This window comes from Notamacropus eugenii, chromosome 4 (genome assembly GCF_028372415.1).
Source record: "Notamacropus eugenii isolate mMacEug1 chromosome 4, mMacEug1.pri_v2, whole genome shotgun sequence".
NCBI classification, from domain to species: domain Eukaryota; kingdom Metazoa; phylum Chordata; class Mammalia; order Diprotodontia; family Macropodidae; genus Notamacropus; species Notamacropus eugenii.
This window is the reverse complement of record NC_092875.1, coordinates 461,422,993-461,439,432: the sequence shown is the minus strand read 5'-3', so window position 1 is coordinate 461,439,432 and position 16,440 is coordinate 461,422,993. Positions and strand designations below refer to the sequence as shown.

At 37.1% G+C, this 16,440-nt stretch overlaps 1 protein-coding gene and 2 pseudogenes across 9 annotated transcripts in view; all 3 read left to right on the top strand.

The window, feature by feature from the left end:
* The window catches only part of ATG10 (autophagy related 10), a 366,598-nt gene that overhangs the window by 74,984 nt on the left and 275,174 nt on the right, over positions 1-16,440 (top strand). The window lies entirely within an intron of this gene.
* Positions 15-9,783, top strand: LOC140501996 (dnaJ homolog subfamily A member 1 pseudogene; annotated as a pseudogene).
* Positions 7,834-10,987, top strand: LOC140498786 (dnaJ homolog subfamily A member 1 pseudogene; annotated as a pseudogene).

Genomic DNA, 16,440 nt, shown 5'->3' with positions numbered 1-16,440 from the left:
TCTTATATTGTTTATAAAATCTTTCTTTTGCTCTTTTTTTTACCTCTCTTTAATTCTTCTAGGAATTGTTGTTGAATTTGTGTGCAATTTGTATTTTTTCTTAGAGTCTTTGCATCATTGTCTTCTATGTTTGTGTGTTGTTTTCCTGTCACAGTAGTAGTAGTAGTAGTAGTAATAGTAATAGTAACAACAGCAGCAGCAGCAGTAGTAGTAGTAGTGATGGTCTTGGTGGTGGTGGTGGTGGTAGTAGTAGTAGTAGAGTTTTATGATCAGGTTCTTTTCTTGTAGTTTGCTCATTTTTCCAGCCTTCTTCTTGACTTGAACTTTATATTGTGTTAGGTGCTGCTTACCTTTATGTAATCCTACTTTTACATCCTAGTTTTGAGGCTATAAGTTTTTGGTGCTTCCAACATGGCATGATCTGGGAAGAGTTCTGGTCCCTGCCTTTCTGGCATATGCTGTACAAATTCTTGACCCAGTTTGGGTCTGCTAGCTTGTGTGTGGTTTGCATTTCAGTAGACCGCTGCTGACTCAGTCACATTTAGCCTGTTGGGACGTTATGCAGGGGGACCGAACTGCTGGTTTCCTCTTGCTTTTGGTTTCCTGTCCTGGTTTATTTCACTTCAGGCTTGTGTGTGGAGGTGATCATTAGAATTGAGACCCTACCTCAGCTTCACCTTTTGTGAAATTGGAGATTGATAAGACTTCTTTTTCCATCTACCCGCCTTCAGGAAGGTGTCTCTCTCCTATGTCTCTCCCCTATATATCCCTCTATCTTTCTGAATCACTCTGTCATTTCCTTCTTCTAAGGTCCTTATCTTTAACTTAGATTTATGTAATACCTTACCTTTTGTGACATGTATTGTCACTGTATAACATTAGAGTTGTAAGATCAGTGTGGTTTGTTCACCTTTGCAGAATTTCAACATGTGAGTTTTCTGTGCTATGTGTTATGACATAGTAGTGGTCCCTTAGTCTTGAAGTTTGAGTCACAAGATTTAAGCCAAATTTGCTAATTTAAGGGTGCTGGGAAAGGGTACTCTCTCATGAGAGAAGGTGGCATCTGAAGTGAGCATTGCAGGAAGACAAGGATTTAGGGAGGGAATGATTAGAGAGCAGTCAGTTCCAAGCACGAGGTACAACTTGTGTGAATGCACAAAGTCAAACTTAGTAAGTGCAGTGTGAAGTGGGTGGCTAGAGTATGAAATGCAGGGAGAGGAGTAATATGAAGTAAGATTAGAAACATGTGTTGGGGCCATATTTAAAGGGCTTTCAAAGTCAATCTGAGCAGTTTCTATTTTATATTCTAAATAATAGGGAGCCACTGATGATTACTGAGTAGGAGACTGATACGGTCCCACGTGTTTCTTAGGAAGATAATTTTTGCAGCAGTGTGGAGGATGGATTGGAAATAGAAGGGACTTGGTTGAAAGGAGACCGAATGCTAAATCATGGAATCACAGTGTTCAAGAGCTGAAAAGGACTTCAGAGGTCTTTAATGGAGCTTTCTGCTCCTTGACAGGATACTTCTCTTAATGCAACTTAACGTAACATTAGTCTTGGAGTTTTTTTGGCTTCCATGTTACAATGAAACCAAATCAAGATTGAAATCCATTAAAACACCTAGCCCCATTTCACAGAAACTTGTCTAGCCACACAACTAACCCATATTGTATCTATAAATAAATAAATCTGGGTTAAAGTTAATGAGGACCTTAGAAGAGGGAGATGGTGGAGTGATTCAGAAAGGTAGAGGGATAGATAGCAGAGAGACACCTTCCAGGAGGCCAGGAAGATGGAAAAAGAAGTCTTGCCAATCCCCAGTTTCACTAAAGCCAAAATTGAGGTTGTTTATCACAGTCTTTTCAATGGCCACAACAAAATGCATTCAAATACTACCTCAGCTTGTACTTCAGAATTTATTCTGCTTGTTGGTGACAATAAAATGACTACCCCCACTCATTTTTTACTTATGAAGTTGATTTAAAAAAAACTGTAGAATTTTACATTTCTTTGAATTCTTACATTTCATTTCTTTTTGCCATGATTGAGTATCCTTGATTATAGATCGCTTTGGAAATAATGTTGTTGCCTGTCATGATAGTTATATCTCCAAAATTCACGTCATCTGCAAATTTGACACATGACAATCTTTGCTTTCGTTAGTGTCATTGGCAAAACTATTGACTAATGCTCCGTCATTCTAATAGAAATCTTTCCCTAACTCAACAGGACCCTTAATAATTACTTTTTTTTAAGTCTGGTGCTTCAGCCAGTTCCGAGTCCACTTTTACTGCCACTTAGCCCACATCTTTCCATCTCCACCAGTCTAACATGAGAGTCCTTGTTGAATTCCCTGCTGATAGGTTGCTAAGTATGTCCACAGCATTCTCTTGATCTATTAGGTGCAGTAACTCTGTCAAAAAAGGAAACGGAATTAATTTTATCATGACCTATTTTTCTTCATTAAAAAAATTTTATTGATGCCATTTCTAAATGATATAATTTTTTCCCTCCTGTAAATTCCAGTGTCTTCCTTTATAACAAAGAAAACAAAACTGTTAAGAAAAATCAAACCAACTGACAAACTGAGGGTGTTTGAGTGCCACCTTCCATTCTTATTGTTTCCTCTCCAGTGAAAGCGAAGTGGATTTTCTCTTCTCATCTGTGAAACCAAGATCGGTAGTTATGATTGCATGGTATTTAGCTTCATTTTACTTTTATTATCTTTTTTGCAGTCATTGTATATGTTGTTTTCATAGTTCTGCATTTGTTTACGTACATTTCCCTATGTTTCTCTGAAATTCTCATATTTCTCCTAGCATTACATTGCTCTACCACAATTTGTTCAGCCATTCCTCAGTTGATGGACGTTTACTTCATTTCAAATTCTTTGTGACCACAAAAATGACTGTTATGAATATTCTGCCATGTGGGGGATCTTTCTTTCTTTAGATGCTCAGCTGTGGGATCTCTGGGTCAAAGAGTATGGACATTTTTGTAATGACTCCTTGAGAAAACCCTGTTCACTTTGCCTCCTTTTTAAAGTGCTCACAAATGATTTTTTAATAATGTGTACAGAGTTTTCCCAGGAATAGAAATTATATTCATTGGGCCACAGGTGGCAGACTCCATTTGCCTTTTTTCAGTCTTGTGGCAATTTTCCTGTTCTAGATATTTCAAATTTCACTGACAGGAGCTTAGCCATTACATCTGTCCGTTCTGTTAATACCTTAGGGTATATGTAGCTTGTTTGGGCCTGGTTACTGAAACTCATTGAGGGCAGCTAGGTCTTCTCTTACATATCTCTTCACTTATCCCCAGTGTCTACTACTTGCTAATAACCACCTTTGTTCCATCTCTTACAGTCCAGCGAGTCTTCTCTTTGGAAGAGAAAACATAATCAAAACAATAACGGACATTTCTGTAGTTGTTTGAGGTTTATAAAACACTTTCACATGTCTCTTTTGTTATCTTCATAACACTATGAGATCGTTACTTCAGGTATTATTATCCCAATTTTATCCAAGAAATCAAGCCTGAGAGAAGTTAGTAACTTGCTCCTGGCTTAGCACACAGTTGCTAAGTCTCAGAGGTAGGAGTTGAACCCAGGGTTCTTTTGACTTTGTTTCCAGTATTCTTTCAACTGTGACAAGCTGTCTCATGTATAAGCCGAGTTTTCCAACCTTTTAATAATGGTAAAAATAGCATTTATATAGTGCTTTGAGGTTGCAGAGAACTTTACAGATGTAGCTTGTTCAAATCCTCATGATCCCATGAGATGCTGTTATCATCCTCATTTTATAGATGAGGAAACTGAGACTCAGGTGAATTAAATGACTTGCCTAGGATGCTATGGCTGGAAAGCATGTGAGGCAGGATTTGAACCCAGGTCTTCCTGACTCCACGTCTAATACTCTGTCACGTAGGTACCACTTAGATGCCTCCAGTTGTCAATTAGCGTTGTGCCATTTTCTGTAACCACTGGTCTTTTCCCTGCTTTGATTCTCCTCTTGTCTTCAACATAGTTTAAGAAAAAAATACAGCAGAAACTCCTTTTTTTTGTTCATGTTCATAGCCAATCTCTGCAATTCTGAGCTTTAGTGCTCCTGACATTTTTTAAAAAATGTGTAATAGTGATATTCTTTTGTATTCATTTTCAGTTACCTGCCCTTGGCTGCTGTAGCAGGTGGGCCTAGACATAGCTTAGAAAGTGCCTCCTTCTACTCTCCTGCTCCTGGAACGTAGATGGCTGTCTATTGTAGTTGTGCTGTTGCAATCTCATTGATGAAGCTCATGGAACTAACCTTTTGGCTTGATCTTTAAAAGGGATTCCAGTGGCTGGACAGCTGAAGAGACATACAGAGAGGGAGTAGACACAGAATAGGCCCAGTTCCCTGGAGGGAGGCATGTACAGTTGTGTGTCCTCCAGAGAACCATACTGCCCCAGGCATGAGTTATTTACTAGGCCATTGTGGGAACTGCACCACATGGGCTTCTCCTCTCAGAGGAGCAGTGCTGGTGAATTCATAGAGGAATTCCTGGGTCAAAAGAGAGGGTCTTAGATCAATCCAAAGACCTGGTTCAAGCTGCGTACCAAGCCAGAACCAAGAAGCAATAAAGCATCAGCTGTGACAAGGAGGAGTAAAACAAGACCTTGCGTTATACGGATAATGTGATGAGTTATGTGGCCTGTGATGTTTTAGGGGATGACAGTCCATTTAGGCTGAAAGATACAAAGGGAGCCTTGAGTCATTATTGAGGTTAATGGCAAAGTCTTCAAGGTTGTACTTGCCTGTGTGATTCTAGAACTTCAAAAATGTGCTATAGGTTACATTTCTATCTTCTTTACCTGTTTTTAAAATATGAGGGTTCTTTTTAATGGGTTCCCTGTGTAGCCTTTTTAGTCCTTTAAAAATCTTTCCTTCTTCATCAGAATCATTTCTGCTAGTATCTTCAGAATTTCATTCTTGAAATTAGTATCTATTTTGGGTTGATTTCCCTTCAAAATATTGATCTGTAGGATAGCGTCTTAGCCAATCTTTCTTCCCTCATCTTCCACGTAATGGGAAAGATGATACTGACCTAACTCTTGGTAGACTTAATAACTTAATTAAAGAAATCATCTTTCTGTCCCATTATTATTTTTAAGCATCTGTAGCAGTTGGGAATACACTTAAGTGTCCAATTTAATCATCTAGGCTGTTTCTCAGTATGTCTTGGCTCCCTAGGTTGTAAGTTCCTTATGGACATCTTGTGAATTTATAGTAAATGTTAAATCCATGAATTACCTCTGGAAAGGTGCTATAGAAATGAAAAAATGTTGACTCTCTTGATTCAATCTCTTGATCCAAGGATCTGGGATGAATTCTTTATAAATGATTAATTACTTTTTGAATTACATGGACCTCTTCCATAATGAATGAATTCTTCTTATGCTGAAGCACTGAACTTATTAAATAAGATTTGAAAAAAATAGCTCATTTATTATTTGAAGGAGCTGTAGAGATCATCTAGTCCAACCCCCTAATATTGCAGATGATGATACCAAGGTCCAGACGTAAAGTGACTTGCCTAAGGTCTCTCAGGTGATAAAAAACAACCAGGACTTGAGCACAGTTCTTTTGACTCTAAATTAGTACTCTTTTAACATACATTCCATATTGTCCTCTGTGCCTAACGGGTAGCCTCCTGGTGATGACCCTCTTTGTTTAGCTCAGATGATGGACTTAAAAACAAATTCAAAATATTATCTAATGCTTTTAAAAAATATTGTCATTGTCCTGAGATAATAATAAGTAACATTTATATAGTGCTTACTTATTATTATCTCATTCAGTCCTCATAACAACCCTCAGTGGTAGGTGCTATTATTATTCTCATTTTATAGATGAGGAAACTGAGGCAAGCAGAGACAAAGTGACTTGTCCAGGATCACATTTCTAGTAAGTGTCTGAGGCCAGATTTGAACTCAAGTCTTCCTGATTCCAGGTCTATTGCTACATCTGTTATACCATGTAGCTGCCTTAAGATAGGAATATCAATTAGGAGTTTTGCAAACATTGTGATGCAAAGTTGGCATAGATCTGTAGGAACCTGTTCTAGATCTATAAACTAATGCTTTTATCCAGCTTTTTTTATGGTCATGAGAGCTAAATTTTTTTTTAATGTAAAAATAGCACATTTGGCTTTCATGGCATTTTCCTCAGCAGCATCCATACAGGCTACTGAACAAGAAATGGCAAAACATGAATAACCAATGAGATCCTGGAATAAATTATAGACAATAAAACCAGCTGTCTAAAAACATGCCTCCTCTCTCTGTTCTGGTCCATGGTTTGGCTGTTATGGGAGGCAGAGATCTTTAGTGATTTTCTGGAGGCAGCTGGTAACACACTGGGCATAGAATCGAGGTCTGAGTTCCAGTGTGGCCTCAGACTCTAACTAACCATATGACCCTGGCCTAGTTACTTAACTTCTGTTTCTTTCAGTTTTTTGTCAACTAGAAAATGTAGGTAATTGTTGTACCTACTTGTGAGAATCAAATTAGATAATAATTGTGAAGTGCCTAGGTTAGTGCCTGGCACATCGTAGGCACAGTTTGCTTTTCCCCTTCTTCCCTTCCCCTTTAGGGCAGTACAGTACAACTAAGTTCTTCACTGTTTATTATTATGACATACACAACCTAAACTTTCATAAGCCTCTGTCAGGAAAATATTTTCTATCAAATTAGATTGTAACTATTCAATACTCTAAAACTTAATAACTTCAATAAATCCATTTTAAAATAAACCCAAAGTCTCCATTTATCTCTGTTATTTTTACATTAGCCTGTTTATAGTAATGCTTTTTAGCTAGCAAAGGTAGATTATTTCATTTTAATGCCTTATATTTGTATGCATAGATATCCATTATATATGCATATTATTTTGTCTATTATTAGAGAAATTTCAGGGTTCATTAAAAGAGACAGACATTATCCAGTGGTCTCTATGGAGTAAAGATATTGTACAAAATTAAAAAATAAACTTGTGTTTGAAAAAATTTAATTTTTTATTGTATGATGGTTCTTTTATTGCCATTAAAAGATGCTGCATTGATTTTTCAGAAAACTCAGTGTGAAACAGGGGGCAGGAGCTGCTGCTGAGTTCCATGTACAAAAACTTGCCCCACCATCTTTTCTTTTTTCTACTTGCTCCCCCAACATCAGTCTGCTTTTGTCCTGGCCCACTGTGTGTGGCACTTGACACATGACATACCACTTATATTGATCTCCAGCTATAAAAAATGGTGAAGGAAATGACTTATAATGTTTTGAGAGTAAAATCCAGTGTTTCCCAGGAAGAACTACAAAGGGCATATAGAAAACTACCCTTGAAATATCACGCAGTTAAGAATCCAAAAGAAGGAGAAAAGTTCAAACAGATTTCTCAAGCTTAGGAAGTGCTTTCTGATACAAAGAAAAGAGTCTTAAATTACAGAAGTGTAAACCAAGCCATCAAAGAGGGTGGTGGCTTTGATTCTCCAAAGGATATCTTTGATATTTTTTGGAGGGAGGTGGGAAGAATGCAACACTAATGGAGAGGTAAAAATGTTGTTCATTAGGTGTTGGTGACCTTAGAAGATTTACATAATTTACATATAAGAAAACTGTCTTTGCAAAGAGTGTAATTTGTGATGGATCTGAAGGATGGGGTAGTAAGAAAGGAACTATAGAATACTGTCCCAATTGCAAAGTTATTGGAATGCAAATAGTTCAGCAAATTCAATAGATATGAATAGAAATGAAATATCCTTAAAGATAGATGTAAAAGGGGAGAGGATTCTGGGAAGATGGCTGGGTAGGTCTGAAAATTCCAAGCTCTCAAGATTTTCCCCCACAAAGGAGTTAAAATAGCACGTTAGGGCAAACAAAGTGTGGGTAGAGATAAGTAAGAATAGGGGCACAACTGGCGTCTTCCTGGGACAGTTCTAGAAAGTTGGAAGAAAAAATCCCAAAACTAAGCGTGGTCCCTATGAAGAGTAAACACCTCCAGGTTAGGATCTATTTTAACAGGGAGCAGTACAAACAATCTGCTTAAACAAGCTCTGGGGTTAGTTGGTTTGAGGGGCTGCCTTGCCCCCAGCCACAGGAACTTTCACCCTTGGGGTGGTGGTGGGAGTTGGGTGTTTGAATTCCGGAATATTGAGGGAACCTCTGCTGATAAGAAATGCCAGAGCCAGCTGTGCAGTGAAGAGCAGCGGGGTTGAGAAGAAACCAGCAAACTCCTGGTGAGTGCAGAAGCAGTGGGGCAGAAAGCCCCTGGCTGCAGGCACTTACAGGAGGTTGGAGGTTTGGCTTTGGTTCCAAGCTAGAGTGGAGAACTGAAGATTTGGGGACAGAGGCACCATTTCCCACACCTCAGGGCTAGAGGTGGTTACAAAAATTAAGCTATTACCACAAAAAAGCATGCAAAGGAAAAAGAATCCAACCATAGAAAGGTATTATGGCAATAGAGACTACTGGGGTTCATCTTCAGAGGAGGATATTGAAGTAAGAAACCCCCAAAGAGTAATGTGAAATGGTCACTTGCCCAAAAAGAATTCTTAAAAGATCTTAAAAAAGACTTTAAAAATCAAATGACAGAGATGGAGGAAAAACTAAAAAACAAAACAAAACAGAATAATCCAAGAAAAACAAGAAGGTTATGAAAGGAAAGTCAACCAATTAGAAAAGGAGATCCAGAGTGTTAAGGAAGAAAATGACACCTTGAAAATTAGAATTGGGCAAAGTGAAGCCAGTGAAATTATAAGAGATCAAGAAATAATTAAACAAAATATGAATAATGAAAAAATTGAAGAGAAAATGAAACATAAGAAAAACAACAGATCTGAAGAATAGATCAAGAAGAGAAAATATAAAAATAATTGGACTAACTGAAAGTTTATGATCAAAAAAAAGAATCTTGATATAATAATACAAGAAATTATTAAAGAAAATTGTCCTGAAGCATTAGAATAAGGGAGAGAAGGGGGAAGTAAAAATAGAAAAAATCCATTGATCACTTAAAAGAGATCCTGTGAGGAAAACTTATAGGAATATCATAGTCAAATTCCAAAACCCCCAGCTTAAGGATAAAATATTAAAAGCATCAAGATAAAACAATTTAAATATAATGGAGCTACAATTAGAATTACACCAGACCTAGCAGCAGAGACATTAAAGGACTGCAGGTCTTGCAACACAATATATTGAAGAGTGAAAGAACTGGGGCCCGGGCCAAAAATATTATACTCTGCAAAGTTAAATATTGTTCTGAATGAAAAAAATGGACATTTGATAAACTTCATTAACAAAAATCCTGAATTTAATAGAAGATTCAACATACAAAAACCAAGAGAAATATAAAGCATGTACCAAAGTCTGATTTTAAGGTATTCTTAAGGATAGACAGTTTACGTTTTATATATGTAAAATGTGTGTCTAAGATTCTTATTAATAACTGGGTAGCTCATAACAAAGATTGGGGTAAACCCAACTATAATATTAATTTAAAAAGTAAAACCATTTAGGAATAGCTAAAAAGAGTAATTATTTCATACAAATGGGATTCAGGAGGAAGAATTGATACAGAGGAATTAGATGGGGGAGGAGGGCTGGTGGTTCTGGTAACCTACTTTCATTGGGAATGGGTTCAAGAGGGAACAATACATATATATTTAGAAGAATATAAAAATCTTCTAAACTCAGAGGAAATAAAATGATGGGAATAGGAAGAGGGGAAAGGACAAGGGAGGTATCTTTAGAGGGGAGGGTGAGGGAATAGGTAAAAGGGAATATAAAAAGGTGTTTAGATGTATGGGAATGGGAGGATAGGGGAGGGATCCTTGGAGGAGCATAGGCAAGTAATAGGAGGGCAAGGTAGTGGGTAGAAGTTAAGTAGAGGAAGCAGGAGGGATAGGAAACAAGAGATATGCACAAACATAAAAACGAAAGATCAGATATAGAATAGTTTTGGAAAAATAATTATGTGCCTATGTGTGTATATATGTATTTGTATGTGTATGTATCTATAGCTACAGAGAAACATATCTAAACTTCATTGTAACCTTCTGGGGGACAAGTAAAAAAGTGCAGAGCAGACAACAAAAGAACTCACAAGGAAGCAAAGAAAAGACAAACAATTTTTAACACAACAAGTATTATTTATCATACAGGCTTTCTTGAAATGAAAATATATTGTTACATAATTTGAATCCTCTTATGTTCTGCTGTGCACAGGGCATGTTTTTCTTCTTTTTAACTTTGTATTTAAGTTCCAATATTTAAGTTTATGATCTGTTTTTGTTTCTTTTCTCTATTCTGTATTTGTGTTCTGGCGTTTGAGTCTCAAATAAAATTTTAAAAAAAAGATGTAGAAGGTGTAATGGAAGGAAAATTGTTTGAGATAAAAAGATTCTGGCTATTATTGACAAGGGCATGAAGATGGTCAGAAGATAGCATGCCATGGTGAAGGTGACTAGGAGCCAGGACATGAGCCAGGATCAGAAAGACAAAGCTATATTTACAGGTCTAGGTGAGGACCTTTTTCATGTGTGAGGATATCCAGATGGTTGAAGCATTGTGTGACTTTCAAAAACTAATATCTACTCTTAATAGTAGAACTATAGTCATTACTTCTCCTCTTGGGCAGATTGTTGAACATGGAGATATCAAATGTTTGCGGAATGAAGGCGTGCCAATTTATTGTCAACCCAATGAGAAAGGAATTCTAATAGTTAAATTTAAGGTCAGCTTTCAGAGAATGGCTACCTTTCCTCAGATAAGCTATCTGTATTGGAAAAGTTACCGCTTAAAAGAAAGGAAGTAGAGGAGATTGAAGAAATAGATCAGGTACAACTGGCGGACCCTGACTCATCTTGAGAAAGAAGAAGCCATTCCAGTGGAAAAGTTTATGAAGACAATTAGCATCATCCCAGAGGTAGGATTCGGTGTCAGATCTCTTAATGAGAACCAGTGAATACTCTTAATTGTAATGCTGGCGTTTTTATGTAATAGTGAGTGGGGGAAGTCTACAGTCATCTTAACACATTAAAAATTATTAATATAATAAAAAGGATAGCTCATTATGGTATGGTGGTGACCTCAGATTTCCAAAGGCTATGCCAATAGAACATATTCTTTGGAAGATCTTATCAAGCTAGAAATAAATAAATTTATCAGTAAACAAATATCAAACATGTCAGGAACTTTGCTAAGCTCTAGGGAAAAAAATACAAAGAAGGAAATATTGGTACTAGCAAGAGACATGTTGTAATGGGAGAAGCAGCAGCAAAGACAGGCTTTACATCTGGATTCTGATGGCGCTATTGTGTCACCGGGATCCAGCGTAACCCAGTTTAGAAGATTCTTCACTATATTGATGAGTGATTTGGGTCTTACCAGCTCTTGAAGACCATTTGTGAGGAGGATTTGTGATCTGTATCAGTGGAAGGGGTACTCATACTAATAATGTTATATATTTTCAAAGCTTTGCAGTAAAAAAGTTGTTTTTCTTCAAGTTTATTCTCTAAATTTCAACATATTCCTTAGTCAAAACCATATTTGAAGGACCAGGAAAATATCTTCTGTTAATGTTAAAGTGATATTATATTTTCTTAAATCAAGTACTCTTGAGTCGTGGTCTTGTTTGGCAATGAGGAATGAACACAACAGCACAGCTCTTGAGTTTGCAAACCAAATTTAAAGGGAAGAAAAAATATTTCTACTATTTTTGCTTTAGTGATGGCAAAAGTAAAAAAAAAAAAATGATTCTTAGCACATCTGTGGAGGTTAGAAAAAAACTTTAGCAAGGTCCAGATCGTCCTGCCAGCACAGTGTTTTGAGAAGGGATGAAGTAGACTGCTAAAGACTTTGTAGACCAAGAAGACATGCTGTATGACTGAATCCTAATCAATGACATTGAATTTGCATTTTGTAATAGGCTGAGTTTTGTGAAATAGTTTGTCACTTAAATATATGCTTGTCCTAACCTAAGCAGTCTTTTGGGGAAGAACAGGTTGTGTTAGTTGGGAGTAAAATGCTGATAAACACCATGAGTTTTAAAAATCTATCCAGGAGAACTCTGAGAAAGGATAGTTACAATACTCTTTAAGGTACAGTTATAGTTGTGGGAGGGGGTGGTGTGGAGACCAGATATTAGCTAAAGAATTACAATACATCCTTTCTTACAGGTAGCCATTTGAAACCTAAGATTTTAGTCAGAGACTGTTTGCGAAGGAATTATTTAGTTTAAAAAGATGCCCTGAGTCTATCAGGAATTTAATACTTAGGTCAAAGTTTGAACTTTCAACGAAAGAGAAAGCTTTGGTTGGAAATTGTGAAACTAGACAGATTTTTGTTCTCAACATATAAAAAAAAGTAGGGCCTTTTTATTTAATGAGCCGACTTGGCGACTCTGAGATTCCACATTGAGATTATAAATCTGGTGACTGAGAACACACATTCATCCAAGTGCACGTATAGAAGAGGAGTTGGGGTTTTTCTAGGGAGTAGCTGGGGGAGTACGGGTGAATATCGTGTCAGAAGAGTCTTGGGTAGTACTTTTTTGCCTATGGGAACTTTTGTGTGCCTCTGTTACTAATAGTTTTTTTTATTTGCTATGATAAGAAATACAGCATATTTGAAATTATTTAATTATTAATGACCACACAAACAGGCTGCTAAATTACATGGAACATACCAACTATTTAAGAGCGTAAATATGGCACTGAATCAATTTTTCATCTGATTCAGTGCTTTGTCTGTTACGCTTCATGCTTATTGAGCAGACCTTATATCTCTGTAGTGCTTTAGAATGTTCAAGGCAGTTTTGCCTGTTACCTCACTTTGTAGATGCACACCATTTTGAATACAGAAGACAGCAGTGATGCAAGTGTCTCTCAGTGGTGTGTTCCTTTGTCTTGTCACATGCAGATCTCACAGTCTCTTCCCTTTTTGATCCAGATTTTCTCCATTTGTACATCATTTTAGAACAGCTTAGTTATGAAACATAAGCATATTCTTTTGCTTGTGAAATCTAAATTTTATTGTTATTTAGAAATAGCGATTTCTTCTATTGTTTTTCAGTCATGTCCAGCTCCTCATGACCCCATTTGGGATATTTTGGGCAAAGATACTGGAGGTGTTTACCATTTCCCTTGCCAGCTCATTTTATAGATGAGGTACCTGAGCAAGAGGGTTAAGTGACTTGTCCAGGATGACACAGCTAGTTCTGAGGCCAGATTTGAACTCAGGAAGATGAGTCTTCCTTAATCCAGGCCTGGCACTCTATCCACTGTACCCTATAGCTGTCCCCTTATTGGTTGTGGTATGGGGCTTTGAGACCAGAACTATGTCATTGGTTTTAGAATTAGTCTCCATGTTGTATGCATTTAAGCTCAGAAATAATGTTTGATTTTCTGGAAGCTGATAAGATCACCAGGAAAGATACACAGAGAGAAAACAAGACCAAGGACAGAAGCCCAGGGCAGACACATTCATTGTAGATTGTGTTCTTGCTTCTAGACAAGTTTTATATCTCAGACTATACTTAAGTTGTCTTCCATCTTGGGCACAGAGAATAAGAGCAAAGTGTTTAGTGGTAATGAAACTGTCAAGAGTCCAGTGACAGCTGTGTCCTCCATGTCTGAGGCATTCTCTGTGGTCTGAGTCAGAGGTTATGGGACCTGACACAAGAGCCCCTGATGGGGAGGCTGATGCTTTTTCCATATAAAACTTTTGTTATATTAAAAACATTATTTACACAAATGTGCAATTTTGTTATGTAAGCTGCTTCACATAACAGAATGGGCCAAATTACATTATAATGTACTCCAAGAGACAGTCTAAAATTCTTTTGTTTTATTAGAATGTCATTGCATAAAATATTGCTCAAGATAAATGAGCCATTGGCTAAGAGTTAGAAAATTTTGGCTACGTAAAAATTTTTATTGTGTAGTAAAATTGCTTTTAAATGTAATGTGTTACAGCCAAGCTCCTTTTATAAAAATTGTTTTTTTCTAAAAATGAAAACAAAAAATACCACCCAGAAAGTGGCAATCTGCCATAAAAATTTAATTGTGAAAGCCCCCCAAATCTTATTTAAAAAATAGGAGCTAAATCATGCCAATGTTCATATTTTCCTCTTAAATAAATAATGAAATAGGATGCACAAAACATTACAAATTTACGTAAAAGTAACATCAGTATCTTGACTAGTCAGTTCCTTTAATATAACAAGGCTTTCTGTGAAAATCCAATTTTATTGTAATGATATTCATTGCAGAAGAATTCAATACTGTTCTACAAATGAACCTCTCTCTTAGTTCTTACTATGTGCTGGCCACTGTGATAGGTACTAGGGATGAAAAGACAGAAGTGAAACATCCCTTCCCCTCAGAGAAATTACGTTATATTGGGTGAAGATATGTTCATGAGTATGTGTTGTTACTTGGTTGTTTCAGTCAGGTCTGATTCTTTGTGATCCCATTTGAGGTTTCTTGGTAAAGATAGTGGAGTGGTTTGCTTTTTCTTTCTTCAGCTTCTTTACAGATGGGAAAACTGAGGCAGACAAGATGACTTGCCCAAGGTAACACAGCTAGTAGGTGTATGAGGCCAGATTTGAACTTAGGAAGATGAGTCTTCCTGACTTTGGGCCCAGTGTTCTGTCCACTCTGCCACCATGTATTGTGAGGGTTGTCCTCATGCATGTTGCATAGGGATGGCATTGTGAGACTCAAACAGGCAGAAAAGACAGCTGTAACCTCCTCTCTCCCTGTCATTCTCCAAGGGAGACTGAGGTTGGAGCCAGAGGCCACTCTCCTCTTCCAGGGTGCAGGAGTTGGGTTGGGGGAACAGGCTGGTACCAAGGTTAGAATACGTCTGTATGCTCCATTAAATGATGTTAAGTTAGGAGATGAGGTTTTTAGGTTCAGTCTAACTTCTGGTCACTTCAGTATTGGGGGGAGAGCAGCACTGCAAGCTTTATATCCAAGGTGTGACCCCTTTTCCACCAAATAACAATTTCTCCATGAACGCACATAGCACTTAACCAAGAAACCCAGCAAAACAGAAATCAGAGAAAGTGAAAATACAGAATATATGTCAGAAAATATAGAATGAAGGAGCTCTTCTATTTAGAGCAAGGCAACTCAATTCAGTCAAGAAAGAGAGTCCTGGATCTATGAAAGCAATATAGGAGAGGAGATAAGGCCTGAGGAAGGTGGGCAACATGTGAGGAGAGAGAAAGGACAGATATGAAAGATAAGGTGGAGGTAGAATTGTCATGGTAGGATAATTGAAGGGATAGGGAACTCTTGGATCACTCCAAGCAAAGGTGTGCACACAGGGTTACTGTGTACTATGTGTTCTATGTACACTGCAATTCCAGAAGAAAAGTAGCTTTCTAATTTAATTTAATTGTTTCACATGCTTTTAGTTTTAAAATATAGCTTGTTGTATTGTGTAATAAGCACCACGTTATATAATATATAGAATTGTATGAAAGCCCCCATTTGCTTGTAGCATGGATCTTCTTTCTCTCTCCCTGCACCTCTAGATAATTCTTTGACCTATATAAATGGCCATGTCAGGTTTGCCTAGCACAGTGTAGTGTTTGTAATCTGTCATAAGTATATTACTGAAATAGCATAACAAAACCTATGACTTTATGTTTTAATTCAGTCATCTGATACCCTCTTTTAATTGTAAGATTTGGATCAGTTCATTAAGATAAGAAACTGGGTAGACAAACTGAATTATAATGAATGTGCTAATAGTAGTGCAAATACTGCAGACTCCTTGGTTAATCACTCATATGAAGATAATGCTGTTACCAGTTCACGTGTGGGTAATTAACCAAGTAATGATGAAAAAAAAGTAGACTTTGTTTCTCAGTTCAAGTCAATGTGACTAGTCAAAGCTATGCAGTGTTCTGAAATTTGATGACCTGTACTGTGATATTCCAAAAAGTAGATTAGACAGCCAGTTCTGATTATCTGGAACGCCTCAGCAATCCAAACTGATCATGTTTCCATGAAGTAAAATGCCAAATACATGAAGAAGTTTTTAGCTCAATTGATATAAAAACCATAGATAGTTAGAATATAGTCTGAGATCAAACATTTTACTTTTTACTGCTATTTCTTTTCCTTTAATGATGCAGCAAGTGAAGGTCACAGTGATCCAGTATGTGAAGGGATTCAGAAACTGGCCCCTGGATGATAAATATTTAATAAAGGGAAACCTATTGACGTATTATTGGATGAAGGCAAGTTGACTTGTCTATCTAAACAAGAAGAATGGTCATACAACCAAAGTATAATGGCACCACTCATTGACTTTGTGTGTTTGGTAAAAAGTGGAATATTATTTAGGGGTCACAATGAAAATGTATCTAAATCTTGTCAGTATGCTCCAAG